Source organism: Pseudophryne corroboree, chromosome 5 (assembly GCF_028390025.1).
Source record: "Pseudophryne corroboree isolate aPseCor3 chromosome 5, aPseCor3.hap2, whole genome shotgun sequence".
In the NCBI taxonomy this organism is placed as follows: domain Eukaryota; kingdom Metazoa; phylum Chordata; class Amphibia; order Anura; family Myobatrachidae; genus Pseudophryne; species Pseudophryne corroboree.
The window spans coordinates 846,655,350-846,672,948 of NC_086448.1; the positions used below are offsets into that span (position 1 = coordinate 846,655,350).

General features: G+C 52.3%; 1 protein-coding gene across 1 annotated transcript in view; it reads right to left on the reverse strand.

The window, feature by feature from the left end:
• Positions 1–9,569, reverse strand: part of LOC134928685 (uncharacterized) — a 97,623-nt gene extending 88,054 nt beyond the window's left edge. Inside the window, exon 1 of the mRNA XM_063924678.1 lies at positions 9,321–9,569. The gene's annotated coding sequence lies outside the window, so the exon portion shown is untranslated. The remainder of the gene's footprint in view (positions 1–9,320) is intronic.
• Positions 9,570–17,599: the final 8,030 nt, after the last annotated feature.

Below are 17,599 nucleotides of genomic sequence, written 5' to 3' on the forward strand. Positions count from 1 at the left end.
CATGTTACATCTGCCCCCTGCAGTGCAGCATGGTGTTACCCAGGTGCTCAGTTACTGGCTGCTTCTGCATGTAGCCCACACATGCTGGGCAGCTTTATTCTCACACTGCAATGTAGCTCTGAGCTAGGACACACCCCTCCCACACCTAACTCTCTGCACATGTTACATCTGCCCCCTGCAGTGCAGCATGGTGTTACCCAGGTGCTCAGTTACTGGCTGCTTCTGCATGTAGCCCACACATGCTGGGCAGCTTTATTCTCACACTGCAATGTAGCTCTGAGCTAGGACACACCCCTCCCACACCTAACTCTCTGCACATGTTACATCTGCCCCCTGCAGTGCAGCATGGTGTTACCCAGGTGCTTAGTTACTGGCTGCTTCTGTATGTAGCCCACACATGCTGGGCAGATTTATTATCACACTGCAATGTAGATCTGAGCTAGGACACACCCCTCCCACACCTAACTCTCTGCACATGTTACATCTGCCCCCTGCAGTGCAGCATGGTGTTACCCAGGTGCTCAGTTACTGGCTGCTTCTGCATGTAGCCCACACATGCTGGGCAGCTTTATTCTCACACTGCAATGTAGCTCTGAGCTAGGACACACCCCTCCCACACCTAACTCTCTGCACATGTTACATCTGCCCCCTGCAGTGCAGCATGGTGTTACCCAGGTGCTCAGTTACTGGCTGCTTCTGCATGTAGCCCACACATGCTGGGCAGCTTTATTCTCACACTGCAATGTAGATCTGAGCTAGGACACACCCCTCCCACACCTAACTCTCTGCACATGTTACATCTGCCCCCTGCAGTGCAGCATGGTGTTACCCAGGTGCTCAGTTACTGGCTGCTTCTGCATGTAGCCCACACATGCTGGGCAGCTTTATTCTCACACTGCAATGTAGCTCTGAGCTAGGACACACCCCTCCCACACCTAACTCTCTGCACATGTTACATCTGCCCCCTGCAGTGCAGCATGGTGTTACCCTGGTGCTTAGTTACTGGCTGCTTCTGTATGTAGCCCACACATGCTGGGCAGATTTATTATCACACTGCAATGTAGATCTGAGCTAGGACACACCCCTCCCACACCTAACTCTCTGCACATGTTACATCTGCCCCCTGCAGTGCAGCATGGTGTTACCCAGGTGCTCAGTTACTGGCTGCTTCTGCATGTAGCCCACACATGCTGGGCAGCTTTATTCTCACACTGCAATGTAGCTCTGAGCTAGGACACACCCCTCCCACACCTAACTCTCTGCACATGTTACATCTGCCCCCTGCAGTGCAGCATGGTGTTACCCAGGTGCTCAGTTACTGGCTGCTTCTGCATGTAGCCCACACATGCTGGGCAGCTTTATTCTCACACTGCAATGTAGCTCTGAGCTAGGACACACCCCTCCCACACCTAACTCTCTGCACATGTTACATCTGCCCCCTGCAGTGCAGCATGGTGTTACCCAGGTGCTCAGTTACTGGCTGCTTCTGCATGTAGCCCACACATGCTGGGCAGCTTTATTCTCACACTGCAATGTAGCTCTGAGCTAGGACACACCCCTCCCACACCTAACTCTCTGCACATGTTACATCTGCCCCCTGCAGTGCAGCATGGTGTTACCCAGGTGCTTAGTTACTGGCTGCTTCTGTATGTAGCCCACACATGCTGGGCAGATTTATTATCACACTGCAATGTAGATCTGAGCTAGGACACACCCCTCCCACACCTAACTCTCTGCACATGTTACATCTGCCCCCTGCAGTGCAGCATGGTGTTACCCAGGTGCTCAGTTACTGGCTGCTTCTGCATGTAGCCCACACATGCTGGGCAGCTTTATTCTCACACTGCAATGTAGCTCTGAGCTAGGACACACCCCTCCCACACCTAACTCTCTGCACATGTTACATCTGCCCCCTGCAGTGCAGCATGGTGTTACCCAGGTGCTCAGTTACTGGCTGCTTCTGCATGTAGCCCACACATGCTGGGCAGCTTTATTCTCACACTGCAATGTAGCTCTGAGCTAGGACACACCCCTCCCACACCTAACTCTCTGCACATGTTACATCTGCCCCCTGCAGTGCAGCATGGTGTTACCCAGGTGCTCAGTTACTGGCTGCTTCTGCATGCAGCCCACACATGCTGGGCAGCCTTATTCTCACACTGCAATGTAGCTCTGAGATAGGACACACCCCTCCTACACCTAACTCTCTGCACATGTTACATCTGCCCCCTGCAGTGCACATGGTCTTACCCAGGTGCTCAGTTACTGGCTGCTTCTGCATGTAGCCCACACATGCTGGGCAGCCTTATTCTCACACTGCAATGTAGATCTGAGCTAGGACACATCCCTCCCACACCTAACTCTCTGCACATGTTACATCAGCCCCCTGCAGTGCAGCATGGTGTTACCCAGGTGCTCAGTTACTGGCTGCTTCTGCATGTAGCCCACACATGCTGGCAGCTTTATTCTCACACTGCAATGTAGCTCTGAGCTAGGACATTCCCCTCCCACACCTAGCTCTCTGCACATGTTACATCTGCCCCCCTGCAATGCAGCATGGTTTTACCCAGGTGCTCGGTTACTGGCTGCTTCTGCATGTAGCCCACACATGCTGGGCAGCTTTATTCTCACACTGCAATGTAGCTCTGAGCTAGGACATTCCCCTCCCACACCTAGCTCTCTGCACATGTTACATCTGCCCCCCTGCAATGCAGCATGGTTTTACCCAGGTGCTCGGTTACTGGCTGCTTCTGCATGTAGCCCACACATGCTGGGCAGCTTTATTCTCACACTGCAATGTAGCTCTGAGCTAGGACATTCCCCTCCCACACCTAGCTCTCTGCACATGTTACATCTGCCCCCCTGCAATGCAGCATGGTTTTACCCAGGTGCTCGGTTACTGGCTGCTCCTGCATGTAGCCCACACATGCTGGGCAGCTTTATTCTCACACTGCAATGTAGATCTGAGCTAGGACACACCCCTCCCACACCTAACTCTCTGCACATGTTACATCTGCCCCCCTGCAGTGCAGCGTGGTGTTACCCAGGTGCTCAGTTACTGGCTGCTCCTGCATGTAGCCCACACATGCTGGGCAGCTTTAGTCTCACACTGCAATGTAGATCTGAGCTAGGACACATCCCTCCCACACCTAACCTCTGCACATGTTACATCTGCCCCCCTGCAGTGCAGCATGGTGTTACCCAGGTGCTCAGTTACTGGCTGCTTCTGCATGTAGCCCACACATGCTGGGCAGCTTTATTCTCACACTGCAATGTAGATCTGAGCTAGGACACACCCCTCCCACACCTAACTCTCTGCACATGTTACATCTGCCTCCCTGCAGTGCAGCATGGTGTTACCCAGGTGCTCAGTTACTGGCTGCTTCTGCATGTAGCCCACACATGCTGGGCAGCTTTATTCTCACACTGCAATGTAGCTCTGAGCTAGGACACACCCCTCCCACACCTAACTCTCTGCACATGTTACATCTGCCCCCTGCAGTGCAGCATGGTGTTACCCAGGTGCTCAGTTACTGGCTGCTTCTGCATGCAGCCCACACATGCTGGGCAGCCTTATTCTCACACTGCAATGTAGCTCTGAGATAGGACACACCCCTCCTACACCTAACTCTCTGCACATGTTACATCTGCCCCCTGCAGTGCACATGGTCTTACCCAGGTGCTCAGTTACTGGCTGCTTCTGCATGTAGCCCACACATGCTGGGCAGCCTTATTCTCACACTGCAATGTAGATCTGAGCTAGGACACATCCCTCCCACACCTAACTCTCTGCACATGTTACATCAGCCCCCTGCAGTGCGGCATGGTGTTACCCAGGTGCTCAGTTACTGGCTGCTTCTGCATGTAGCCCACACATGCTGGCAGCTTTATTCTCACACTGCAATGTAGCTCTGAGCTAGGACATTCCCCTCCCACACCTAGCTCTCTGCACATGTTACATCTGCCCCCCTGCAATGCAGCATGGTTTTACCCAGGTGCTCGGTTACTGGCTGCTTCTGCATGTAGCCCACACATGCTGGGCAGCTTTATTCTCACACTGCAATGTAGCTCTGAGCTAGGACATTCCCCTCCCACACCTAGCTCTCTGCACATGTTACATCTGCCCCCCTGCAATGCAGCATGGTTTTACCCAGGTGCTCGGTTACTGGCTGCTTCTGCATGTAGCCCACACATGCTGGGCAGCTTTATTCTCACACTGCAATGTAGCTCTGAGCTAGGACATTCCCCTCCCACACCTAGCTCTCTGCACATGTTACATCTGCCCCCCTGCAATGCAGCATGGTTTTACCCAGGTGCTCGGTTACTGGCTGCTTCTGCATGTAGCCCACACATGCTGGGCAGCCTTATTCTCACACTGCAATGTAGCTCTGAGATAGGACACACCCCTCCTACACCTAACTCTCTGCACATGTTACATCTGCCCCCTGCAGTGCACATGGTCTTACCCAGGTGCTCAGTTACTGGCTGCTTCTGCATGTAGCCCACACATGCTGGGCAGATTTTTTCTCACACTGCAATGTAGATCTGAGCTAGGACACATCCCTCCCACACCTAACTCTCTGCACATGTTACATCAGCCCCCTGCAGTGCAGCATGGTGTTACCCAGGTGCTCAGTTACTGGCTGCTTCTGCATGCAGCCCACACATGCTGGGCAGCTTTATTCTCACACTGCAATGTAGATCTGAGCTAGGACATTCCCCTCCCACACCTAGCTCTCTGCACATGTTACATCTGCCCCCCTGCAATGCAGCATGGTTTTACCCAGGTGCTCGGTTACTGGCTGCTTCTGCATGTAGTCCACACATGCTGGGCAGCTTTATTCTCACACTGCAATGTAGCTCTGAGCTAGGACACACCCCTCCTACACCTAACTCTCTGCACATGTTACATCTGCCCCCTGCAGTGCACATGGTCTTACCCAGGTGCTCAGTTACTGGCTGCTTCTGCATGTAGTCCACACATGCTGGGCAGCTTTATTCTCACACTGCAATGTAGCTCTGAGATAGGACACACCCCTCCTACACCTAACTCTCTGCACATGTTACATCTGCCCCCTGCAGTGCACATGGTCTTACCCAGGTGCTCAGTTACTGGCTGCTTCTGCATGTAGCCCACACATGCTGGGCAGATTTATTCTCACACTGCAATGTAGATCTGAGCTAGGACACATCCCTCCCACACCTAACTCTCTGCACATGTTACATCAGCCCCCTGCAGTGCAGCATGGTGTTACCCAGGTGCTCAGTTACTGGCTGCTTCTGCATGCAGCCCACACATGCTGGGCAGCTTTATTCTCACACTGCAATGTAGATCTGAGCTAGGACATTCCCCTCCCACACCTAGCTCTCTGCACATGTTACATCTGCCCCCCTGCAATGCAGCATGGTTTTACCCAGGTGCTCGGTTACTGGCTGCTTCTGCATGTAGTCCACACATGCTGGGCAGCTTTATTCTCACACTGCAATGTAGCTCTGAGCTAGGACACACCCCTCCTACACCTAACTCTCTGCACATGTTACATCTGCCCCCTGCAGTGCACATGGTCTTACCCAGGTGCTCAGTTACTGGCTGCTTCTGCATGTAGTCCACACATGCTGGGCAGCTTTATTCTCACACTGCAATGTAGATCTGAGCTAGGACACCCCTCCCACACCTAACTCTCTGCACATGTTACATCTGCCCCCTGCAGTGCAGCATGGTGTTACCCAGGTGCTCAGTTACTGGCTGCTTCTGTATGTAGCCCACACATGCTGGGCAGATTTATTCTCACACTGCAATGTAGATCTGAGCTAGGACACATCCCTCCCACACCTAACTCTCTGCACATGTTACATCAGCCCCCTGCAGTGCAGCATGGTGTTACCCAGGTGCTCAGTTACTGGCTGCTTCTGCATGTAGCCCACACATGCTGGGCAGCTTTATTATCACACTGCAATGTAGATCTGAGCTAGGACATTCCCCTCCCACACCTAACTCTCTGCACATGTTACATCTGCCCCCTGCAGTGCATCATGGTGTTACCCAGGTGCTCAGTTACTGGCTGCTTCTGCATGTAGCCCACACATGCTGGGCAGCTTTATTCTCACACTGCAATGTAGCTCTGAGCTAGGACACACCCCTCCTACACCTAACTCTCTGCACATGTTACATCTGCCCCCTGCAGTGCACATGGTCTTACCCAGGTGCTCAGTTACTGGCTGCTTCTGCATGTAGTCCACACATGCTGGGCAGCTTTATTCTCACACTGCAATGTAGATCTGAGCTAGGACACCTCTCCCACACCTAACTCTCTGCACATGTTACATCTGCCCCCTGCAGTGCAGCATGGTGTTACCCAGGTGCTCAGTTACTGGCTGCTTCTGTATGTAGCCCACACATGCTGGGCAGCTTTATTCTCACACTGCAATGGTGCTCTGAGCTAGGACACGTCCCTCCCACACCTAACTCTCTGCACATGTTACATCTGCCCCCCTGTAGTGCGGCATGGTGTTACCCAGGTCCTCAGTTACTGGCTGCTTCTGCATGTAGCCCACACATGCTGGGCAGCTTTATTCTCACACTGCAATGTAGATCTGAGCTAGGACACATCCCTCCCACACCTAACTCTCTGCACATGTTACATCTGCCCCCTGCAGTGCAGCATGGTGTTACCCAGGTGCTCAGATACTGGCTGCTTCTGCATGTAGCCCACACATGCTGGGCAACTTTATTATCACACTGCAATGTAGATCTGAGCAAGGACACCCCTCCCACACCTAACTCTCTGCACATGTTACATCTGCCCCCTGCAGTGCAGCATGGTGTTACCCAGGTGCTCAGTTACTGGCTGCTTCTGCATGTAGCCCACACATGCTGGGCAGCTTTATTCTCACACTGCAATGTAGATCTGAGCTAGGACACGCCCCTCCCACACCTAACCTCTGCACATGTTACATCTGCCCCACTGCAGTGCAGCATGGTGTTACCCAGGTGCTCAGTTACTGGCTGCATCTGCATATAGCCCACACATGCTGGGTAGCTGTATTCTCACACTGCAATGTAGAACTGAGCTAGGACATGCCCCTCCCACACCTAACTCTTTGCACATGTTACATCTGCCCCCTGCAGTGCAGCATGGTGTTACCCAGGTGCTCAGTTACTGGCTGCTTCTGTATGTAGCCTACACATGCTGGGCAGATTTATTCTCACACTGCAATGTAGATCTGAGCTAGGACATTCCCCTCCCACACCTAACTCTCTGCACATGTTACATCTGCCCCCTGCAGTGCAGCATGGTGTTACCCAGGTGCTCAGTTACTGGCTGCTTCTGCATGTAGCCCACACATGTTGTGCAACTTTATTCTCACACTGCAATGTAGATCTGAGCTAGGACACGCCCCTCCCACACCTAACCTCTGCACATGTTACATCTGCCTCCCTGCAGTGCAGCATGGTGTTACACAGGTGCTCAGTTACTGGCTGTTTTTGCATGTAGCCCACACATTCTGGGCAGCTTTATTCTCACTCTACAATGTAGCTCTGAGCTAGGACACACCCCTCCCACACCTAACTCTCTGCACATGTTACATCTGCCCCCTGCAGTGCAGCATGGTGTTACCCAGGTGCTCAGTTACTGGCTGCTTCTGCATGCAGCCCACACATGCTGGGCAGCTTTATTCTCACACTGCAATGTAGATCTGAGCTAGGACACGCCCCTCCCACACCTAACCTCTGCACATGTTACATCTGCCCCCCTGCAGTGCAGCATGGTGTTACCCAGGTGCTCAGTTACTGGCTGTTTTTGCATGTAGCCCACACATTCTGGCCAGCTTTATTCTCACACTACAATGTAGCTCTGAGCTAGGACACACCCCTCCACACCTAACTCTCTGCACATGTTACATCTGCCCCCCTGCAGTGCAGCATGGTGTTACCCAGGTGCTCAGTTACTGGCTGCTTCTGCATGTAGTCCACACATGCTGGGTAGCTTTATTCTCACACTGCACTGTAGATCTGAGCTAGGACACCCCTCCCACACCTAACTCTCTGCACATGTTACATCTGCCCCCTGCAGTGCAGCATGGTGTTACCCAGGTGCTCAGTTACTGGCTGCTTCTGTATGTAGCCTACACATGCTGGGCAGATTTATTCTCACACTGCAATGTAGATCTGAGCTAGGACACACCCCTCACACATCTAACTCTCTGCACATGTTACATCTGCCCCCTGCAGTGCAGCATGGTGTTACCCAGGTGCTCAGTTACTTGCTGCTTCTGCATGTAGCCCACACATGCTGGGCAGCTTTATTCTCACACTGCAATGTAGATCTGAGCTAGGACACGCCCCTCCCACACCTAACCCCTGCACATGTTACATCTGCCCCCCTGCAGTGCAGCATGGTGTTACCCAGGTGCTCAGTTACTGGCTGCTTCTGCATGTAGCCCACACATGCTGGGCAGCTTTATTGTCCCACTGCAATGTAGCTCTGAGCTAGGACATGCCCCCCCCCCCCCCACACATATCTCTCTGCACATGTTACATCTGCCCCCCTCTGCAGTGCAGCATGGTGTTGCCCAGGTGCTCAGTTACTGGCTGCTTGTGCATGTGGCCCACACATGCTGGGCAGCTTTATTCTCACACTGCAATGTAGATCTGAGCTAGGACACGCCCCTCCCACACCTAACCTCTGCACATGTTACATCTGCCCCCCTGCAGTGCAGCATGGTGTTACCCAGGTGCTCAGTTACTGGCTGCTTCTGCATGTAGCCCACACATGCTGGGCAGCTTTATTCTCACACTGCAATGTAGCTCTGAGCAAGGGCACGTCCCTCCCACACCTAACTCTCTGCACATGTTACATCTGCCCCCTGCAGTGCAGCATGGTGTTACCCAGGTGCTCAGTTACTGGCTGCTTCTGTATGTAGCCTACACATGCTGGGCAGCTTTATTCTCACACTGCAATGTAGCTCTGAGCTAGGACATACCCCCCCCCCCCCCCCCACACACACACCTATCTCTCTGCACATGTTACATCTGCCCCCCTGCAGTGCAGCACGGTGTCACCCAGGAGTAAAGTTACTGCTCCTATTTGCTTTGCTCCCAGCTCAGAATCTGCCCCAGAGTGTGAAATGGTTTCAGTTGTAATCTGGTACATGGAGGAGTGAAAGCGTTAACAGGGTTTTATCATTAAGACAGCGATCACTGCGATTCATCTGATCTATGAACTATGTACTTTCTTATAAAATGATTTCAGATGAATTATTAACGAATCTGCAGCATGTTTGTCAGGAGAGAGTCATTGTGTGATTATTCCCTTTACCTTAGTTGCCTCAGTGCGGTGCTCCTGCCCGAGTGACGTTCTGTAGGTATAAAGTCAAACTATCGGGTGTCAGAAAAACAATCATCAGAATTCCGGCCCCGCTGGTAATTACTGCTGCGTTACACGTCCGTGTTCTGAGCCAATATTGCTGGTCTGTAGTGTGAATGCAGGAGGGTAACCAGGGAGGTAGCACCATAGTAATGGTTTCAAAGGGTCCAAAAACTACCCTCCTTTTCCCTACCCACACCTATAGCCCCCGGCCAGCCGCCCGCCACCTCCTCTGTGCTGTGCGGTACACCCCACCTCCGGCACGGAGAGGTAGGTATCATCAGAGCTCCCGTCCTCTATATGTAGCATTCTTCTTTGTGGGCTAGGATGTCGGCTCAGACCTGCTTGTTAGTGTACACTCCCACATCTTTTGGAATTCTTGGACCTGGACCAAGTCCCCGTTGAACATTCTCATTGGATACAAGGACATTCCTATTCCACCGTGGAAAGTCACCATTCACCACCCGCCGAGGAACAGCATCTTGCGGACGCAGATTCGCCTAATTGCCTCGAGGTACGTTGGTGGTAACTATTCAATCCACGAATAGGACATTGAACCTTACCAACCAAGGGGACTCATATAGGAACAGGTCCATTCTTGCCAAACTTTCCATTAGGATGATACACCATTGGGAGTTACACAATTTCTTTCATTTAAGTGTTTTCATGTGGTATTAACCACCAATGTGCATTGCATTTTATAATTTTACTCCTACAATAAATTGTGATTTAATCGTGACACACCTTTGCATTTGTGACCAATAAGCGCTAATATCTTCTCTATTGTCGGCTCAGTGGTGCTTGGTGGACATCCGCCATTAAATGTAGGGTTATCTATGAAATGGTCTCCATTCATGGCACCGTCTGTACTTTCCATCGCTGGTATACATATTACAGCTGTACGGAGAGATGGTCAGATTGTAGGATATCCGAGCCCCGTCCAGACTTCCGGTTTCCAAGTAAATCCAAACCCTGCCTCAGGGGGTTCCTGTCAGGCTCGAAGTCCAAATCCAGGCAAAACGTAAATATCACAGCGTCGGATTCTCTCGTATTTTGCATTCTACATAAGGTCCTCCCATAATGATTTGCACGCCAGTTGACTCCCGTCACCCTGCTGTGTGATGTGCTGTGTGCTGCTGTGTGATGTGATGTGCTGTGCTGTGTGCTGCTGTGTGATGTGCTGTGCTGTGTGATGTGCTGTGTGCTGCTGTGTGATGTGCTGTGCTGTGTGCTGCTGTGTGATGTGATGTGCTGTGTGCTGCTGTGTGATGTACTGTGTGCTGCTGTGTGATGTGATGTGCTGTGTGCTGCTGTGTGATGTGCTGTGTGATGTGCTGTGTGCTGCTGTGTGATGTGCTGTGTGCTGCTGTGTGATGTGATGTGCTGTGTGCTGCTGTGTGATGTGCTGTGTGCTGCTGTGTGATGTGATGTGCTGTGCTGTGTGCTGCTGTGTGATGTGCTGTGCTGTGTGATGTGCTGTGTGCTGCTGTGTGATGTGCTGTGCTGTGTGCTGCTGTGTGATGTGATGTGCTGTGTGCTGCTGTGTGATGTACTGTGTGCTGCTGTGTGATGTGATGTGCTGTGTGCTGCTGTGTGATGTGCTGTGTGATGTGCTGTGTGCTGCTGTGTGATGTGCTGTGTGCTGCTGTGTGATGTGATGTGCTGTGTGCTGCTGTGTGATGTGCTCTGCTGTGTGATGTGCTGTGTGATGTGCTCTGCTGTGTGATGTGCTATTCTGTGTGATGTGCAGTGCTGTGTGGTGTGATGTGCTCTGCTGTGTGATGTGCTGTGCTGTGTGCTGCTGTGTGATGTGCTATGCTGTGTGATGTGCAGTGCTGTGTGATGTGCTGTGTGATGTGCTATGCTGTGTGATGTGCTGTGTGATTTGCTCTGCTGTGTGATGTGCTGTGATGTGCTGTGTGATGTGCTCTGCTGTGTGCTGCTGTGTGATGTGCTCTGCTGTGTGCTGCTGTGTGATGTGCTGTGTGATGTGCTCTGCTGTGTGCTGCTGTGTGATGTGCTCTGCTGTGTGCTGCTGTGTGATGTGATGTGCTCTGCTGTGTGCTGCTGTGTGATGTGCTCTGCTGTGTGCTGCTGTGTGATGTGCTCTGCTGTGTGCTGCTGTGTGATGTGCTGTGCTGTGTGATGTGCTGTGGTGCGTGATGTGATGTGCTATGCTGTGTGATGTGCTGTCAGTGCCGTTTCTAGCGGCGGGCGAGCCGTGCAACCGCACGGGGCGCCCGCCGCGGCACTTTGTGACTACTCCTCTCCTCCCTCTCTCTCCCCCCGAGCGCTCCTGCTCGGGGGGCGGGGCTTCGCGGAATGACGCGTTTGCGTCGTGACATCACGACGCAAACGCGTCATTCCGCGAAGCCCCGCCCCCCGAGCAGGAGCGCTCGGGGGGAAGAGAGAGGGAGGAGAGGACTGGAGATAACCATCGACGGAGGAGGCGGCCGGCGCGCGGGACCCGAAGAGCGGCAAGTTGTAAGTATTCTCTCTCTCTCTCTCTCTCTCTCTCCCCCTCCCTCCTCCCACTTGACACCTGCCGCACTGTGTAAAATGGGGATACCTGCCGCACTGTGTAAAATGGGGACACCTGCCGCACTGTGTAAAATGGGGACACCTGCCGCACTGTGTAAAATGGGGACACCTGCCGCACTGTGTAAAATGGGGACACCTGCCGCACTGTGTAAAATGGGGATACCTGCCGCACTGTGTAAAATGGGGACACCTGCCGCACTGTGTAAAATGGGGACACCTGCCGCACTGTGTAAAATGGGGACACCTGCCGCACTGTGTAAAATGGGGATACCTGCCGCACTGTGTAAAATGGGGGCACCTGCCTGCGTACTGTGTAAAATGGGGGCACCTGCCTGCGTACTGTGTAAAATGGGGATATCTGCCTGCGTACTGTGTAAAATGGGGATATCTGCCTGCGTACTGTGTAAAATGGGGACACCTGCCTGCCGTACTGTGTAAAATGGGGACACCTGCCTGCCGCACTTTGTAAATGGGGACACCTGCCTGCCGCACTTTGTAAATGGGGACACCTGCCTGCCGCGCTGTGTAATATGGGGACACTTGCCTGGTGTAATGTGTAAAAAGGGGACTTATTTATTTTTATTTTTTCCCCCTGTGGTGGGTGTGATATCAGACGAGGCCACGCCCACTGTAATGAGACCACGCCCATTTTAATCAGGCCACACAGCCTTGTCGGGAGCGTGCGCGCCTTAGGCGCGCGCATGCTTTTTTTCTGGCTATATGGGGGGGGCACGCAATTTTTTTTTATAGCAATGGGGAGGGGGGGGGTGCACATTTTGAAATCTCGCACTGGGAGCCAAATTGTCTAGAAACGGCCCTGTGTGCTGTGCTGTGTGATGTGCTCTGCTGTGTGCTGCTGTGTGATGTGATGTGCTGTGTGCTGCTGTGTGATGTGATGTGCTGTGTGCTGCTGTGTGATGTGCTGTGCTGTGTGATGTGCTATGCTGTGTCCGTCCACAAGTGGCTGTGCTGTGTCCTGTACCCTTAGTCTAATAAGTCTGTTACACAGGGGTACTGCACTGACTCCACAGGCTGTACCCCACTGCGTCCACATATAAACAATGTGACTCTGCAGTGTCAGTTGTGAAAAAAAATATACAAAGTTAATATGAAGCAAAAAAAAAAACATTTAAAAAAAAATGTTTCTACAACCTGTGTGCGCTGTATCTCAGTACGTTTGTTCATATATATATATATATATATATATACATATATATATATATATAAAAGCCATTTTGAATACCCACAGTGTGAGATGAGCTGTGAATTGAAAAATTAAAAAAATATATTGCTCTGTTTGTACTGCTCTGTGCGTTGTACCGCAGTGCATTGGTGTATGTACCTATAATAGCCCTTTGACTTCCCGCAGAGTGAGCTAAGCTACAAATAAAAAAAAAGATATTGTTATATTTTTGGTAGTAATCTGTTTGCTGTACTCTTGTATATTTGTTCATGTACGTATAAATGACCCACAGAGGTCAAATGACCCACACACTACACCCCACTGGCCCACGTTCCTCAGCTCCCGGCTCCCAGCCACCTCACCCCACTGGCCCACGTTCCTCAGCTCCCGGCTCCCAGCCACCTCACCCCACTGGCCCACGTTCCTCAGCTCCCGGCTCCCAGCCACCTCACCCCGCTGGCCCGCGTTCCTCAGCTCCCGGCTCCCAGCCACCTCACCCCACTGGCCCACGTTCCTCAGCTCCCGGCTCCCAGCCACCTCACCCCACTGGCCCACGTTCCTCAGCTCCCGGCTCCCAGCCACCTCACCCCACTGGCCCACGTTCCTCAGCTCCCGGCTCCCAGCCACCTCACCCCGCTGGCCCGCGTTCCTCAGCTCCCGGCTCCCAGCCACCTCACCCCACTGGCCCACGTTCCTCAGCTCCCGGCTCCCAGCCACCTCACCCCACTGGCCCACGTTCCTCAGCTCCCGGCTCCCAGCCACCTCACCCCACTGGCCCACGTTCCTCAGCTCCCGGCTCCCAGCCACCTCACCCCGCTGGCCCGCGTTCCTCAGCTCCCGGCTCCCAGCCACCTCACCCCACTGGCCCACGTTCCTCAGCTCCCGGCTCCCAGCCACCTCACCCCACTGGCCCACGTTCCTCAGCTCCCGGCTCCCAGCCACCTCACCCCACTGGCCCGCGTTCCTCAGCTCCCAGCCGACTCACCCCACCGACTCCCAAGAGGAAGGTGGGGGAGGGAGAGAGGTGACCCTGCTGTGATATTACTAGAAGAAGGAGGGGGGGGGGACAGGGCACACTGAGAGACACAGAATAAAGAGGGGAGACACTTAGAGACCTATTATGAAGGGTAGAGACACACTGAGAGATAGAATTAATGGAGAGGGAGTCACAGACATAGAATGTGATGGTAAGAACTTTGCAGGGGGTAGGTGATGGCATGCTGAGAGACAACACAGGGGGTAGGTGATGGTGTGCTGAGAGACAACACAGGGGGTAGGTGATGGTGTGTTAAGAGACGACACGGGGGTTCTCGTGGAACCGCTGTTGTATGATGCTGGCCTTGTTAATTTTCCTACACAACTTGACGATGGAATCTCCTACATGAATAGTGACTACCGACTGAAGACGCCGTCTGCCTCAGAGGATACAGGTCTTCAGAGGTTCCACATTGTGCTCAACCATCATATAGGTAAGGTGCATTTGGAATTGGAAAGAATGTTCCAAGTGTGACAAGAAACAGGTGTTGACCATGTTGACACACGCCCATTTTCAGTGACCACACCCCTTCTGGTATGTAGCCACGCCCATTAATTTCCAAGCGTGCCTTCAGCGTGCTCACATCATTAGCTTTGTACAGTAGTTCTATTTGGGAGTGGGGTCCCAACTGGGACCACCCATTACCAAATGTCTAGTTTGGCCTATGCTTGGCCTTTATTTCTGAGTGGTGGTTCTGCATCTGTCAGTGAGGCTCCTCCTTCTGCGTCTCATGATGATGGAAGACCGTTTCACTCAGAGTCTAGAGGAAGTGTCAAAAAATAAATAAATGAAGACAAACTGTGTGTTCAGAAACAGAAATGTGAAAAAACCCTGAGACTAAGGGTATATTTACTGAAGTATGGGTTTTTAGATCTGGAGATCTGCCCGTAGCAACCAGATTCTACTTATCATGTATCGAACACCTTCTAGAAAATAATAGCTAGAATCTGATTGGTTGCTAAGGGCAATATCCACTTTAAAACCCCCCACTTTAGATAACATAGTAACATAGTATCTGAGGTTGAAAAAAGACAATTTGTCCATCGAGTTCAACCTATTTGTGGTCTCCAATGCAGGATTATTTTTGGACTAAATTTTGCCTGGTGCTCATGTCAGCCGTTGTGTTTTAATAACTATAATGTGTGACTATGCACCATAACCCTGAATATCCTTATCCATTAGGAATTTGTCCAGCCCATTCTTAAAGGTGTTGACTGAGTCGGCCATTACAACTCCCTCAGGCAGGGAAATCCAAACACGTATTGTCCTTACCGTGAAAAAGCCTTTACGCCGTATTGTGCGGACTCTCCTCTCCTCTAACCTGAGCGAGTGTCCACGTGTCCTGTATTGATCTTACCAAAAACAGATCCTCTGTAAGCTCTGTATATTGTCCTCTTATATATTTGTAGATGTTGATCATGTCCCCTCTTAGTCTCCTCTTTTCCAGTGTAAACATGCCTATCCTTGCAAGCCTTTCCTCATATTCCAGCGTCTCCATGCCCTTAATTAGTTTGGTCGCTCGCCTCTGAACCTATTCTAGCTCCAGGATATCCTTTTTGTAGTACGGTGCACAGAATTGTACACAGTATTCAAGACGTGACCTCACTAGCAGGGACGTGGAGGCAGGGGAGGTAGGAGGCAGTGCCTCCCCTGTCATCAATGATTAAAATAATACAAAGAAGATACTTATGACACATATTCTGTGTCATTAGTATCTCCTTTAGCCTTTATATTATTTTAATCGTTATTATCTTCCTAAAATAAAGTTTAAAAAGGGTTTCGGAGGCACCGCTGTCGGTGGAAAAGGGCTGGAAGCGGGGGGAGGGGCCGAGCGTCGAGCAGAGAAAACCCATTGACAAAAATCCCTGTAAGCTGCACTTGTACAAGTGCCGCTTTGACAGGGGCGTACTTTCATCCCATATGGAAGCACGCCCCTGTCACTTAGTTAGGTTGCTGATTGGCGGCTGCGCAGAATTCCGGACCTGCATGCCACGACTGCGGCGGGGGATTCCTTCTGTTGTGCAGTATCCAGGTACAGTAACACGGAGGACACAGCCTGTTAGTGCCTCTCCCCGCCTCCTCTCTCTCATGTGGATGTCTGTCACCGGCCGCCGCACGCTGCATCCTCTCACCCGCTGGTTACACATAGGAGTCCCCTTCAGGTTCTCCCTCCTGCGCCTTTAACCCCTTCAGCGCCATCATCCCCGCCACCAAAGTGGAGCTAACAATCTATTGCAGGTGAGGACCATTTCTGACCCCTCTCTCTCCACAACCCCTTCCCTGAGCACAGGGCGTCTTCCGGCCATGCTTCTGTCCTGGACGTTCCCCTTCAGTGGGATCTCGCTCAGCAAGTTTTGTGGTGTAACGCGCGTAAGCGGCTCCTCTGTGGTGTAACGTGCGTAAGCGCCTCCTCTGTGGTGTAACGTGCGTAAGCGTCTCCTCTGTGGTGTAACGTGTGTAAGCGTCTCCTCTGTGGTGTAACGCGCGTAAGCGTTTCCCCTGTGGTGTAACGCGCGTAAGCGTCTCCTCTGTGGTGTAACGTGTGTAAGCATCTCCTCTGTGGTGTAACGCGCGTAAGCGTCTCCTCTGTGGTGTAACGCACGTAAGCGGCTCCTCTGTGGTGTAACGTGTGTAAGCGTCTCCTCTGTGGTGTAACGCGCGTAAGCGTCTCCTCTGTGGTGTAACGCGCGTAAGCGTCTCCTCTGTGGTGTAACACGCGTAAGCGGCTCCTCTGTGGTGTAACACGCGTAAGCGTCTCCTCTGTGGTGTAACGTGTGTAAGCGTCTCCTCTGTGGTGTAACGCGTGTAAGCGTCTCCTCTGTGGTGTAACGCGCGTAAGCGTCTCCTCTGTGGTGTAACGCGCGTAAGCGTCTCCTCTGTGGTGTAACGCGCGTAAGCGTCTCCTCTGTTGTGTAACGCGCGTAAGCGTCTCCTCTGTTGTGTAACGCGCGTAAGCGTCTCCTCTGTGGTGTAACGCGCGTAAGCGTCTCCTCTGTGGTGTAACGCGCGTAAGCGTCTCCTCTGTGGTGTAACGCGCGTAAGCGTCTCCTCTGTGGTGTAACGCGCGTAAGCGTCTCCTCTGCGGTGTAACGCGCGTAAGCGTCTCCTCTGCGGTGTAACGTGCGTAAGCGTCTCCTCTGCGGTGTAAAGTGCGTAAGCGTCTCCTCTGCGGTGTAACGTGCGTAAGCGTCTCCTCTGCGGTGTAACGTGCGTAAGCGTCTCCTCTGTGGTGTAACGTGCGTAAGCGTCTCCTCTGTGGTGTAACGTGCGTAAGCGTCTCCTCTGTGGTGTAACGTGCGTAAGCGTCTCCTCTGTGGTGTAACGTGTGTAAGCATCTCCTCTGTGGTGTAACGTGTGTAAGCGTCTCCTCTGTGGTGTAACATGCGTAAGCGTCTCTGTGGTGTAACGTGTGTAAGCGTCTCCTCTGTGGTGTAACGTGCGTAAGCGTCTCTGTGGTGTAACGTGCGTAAG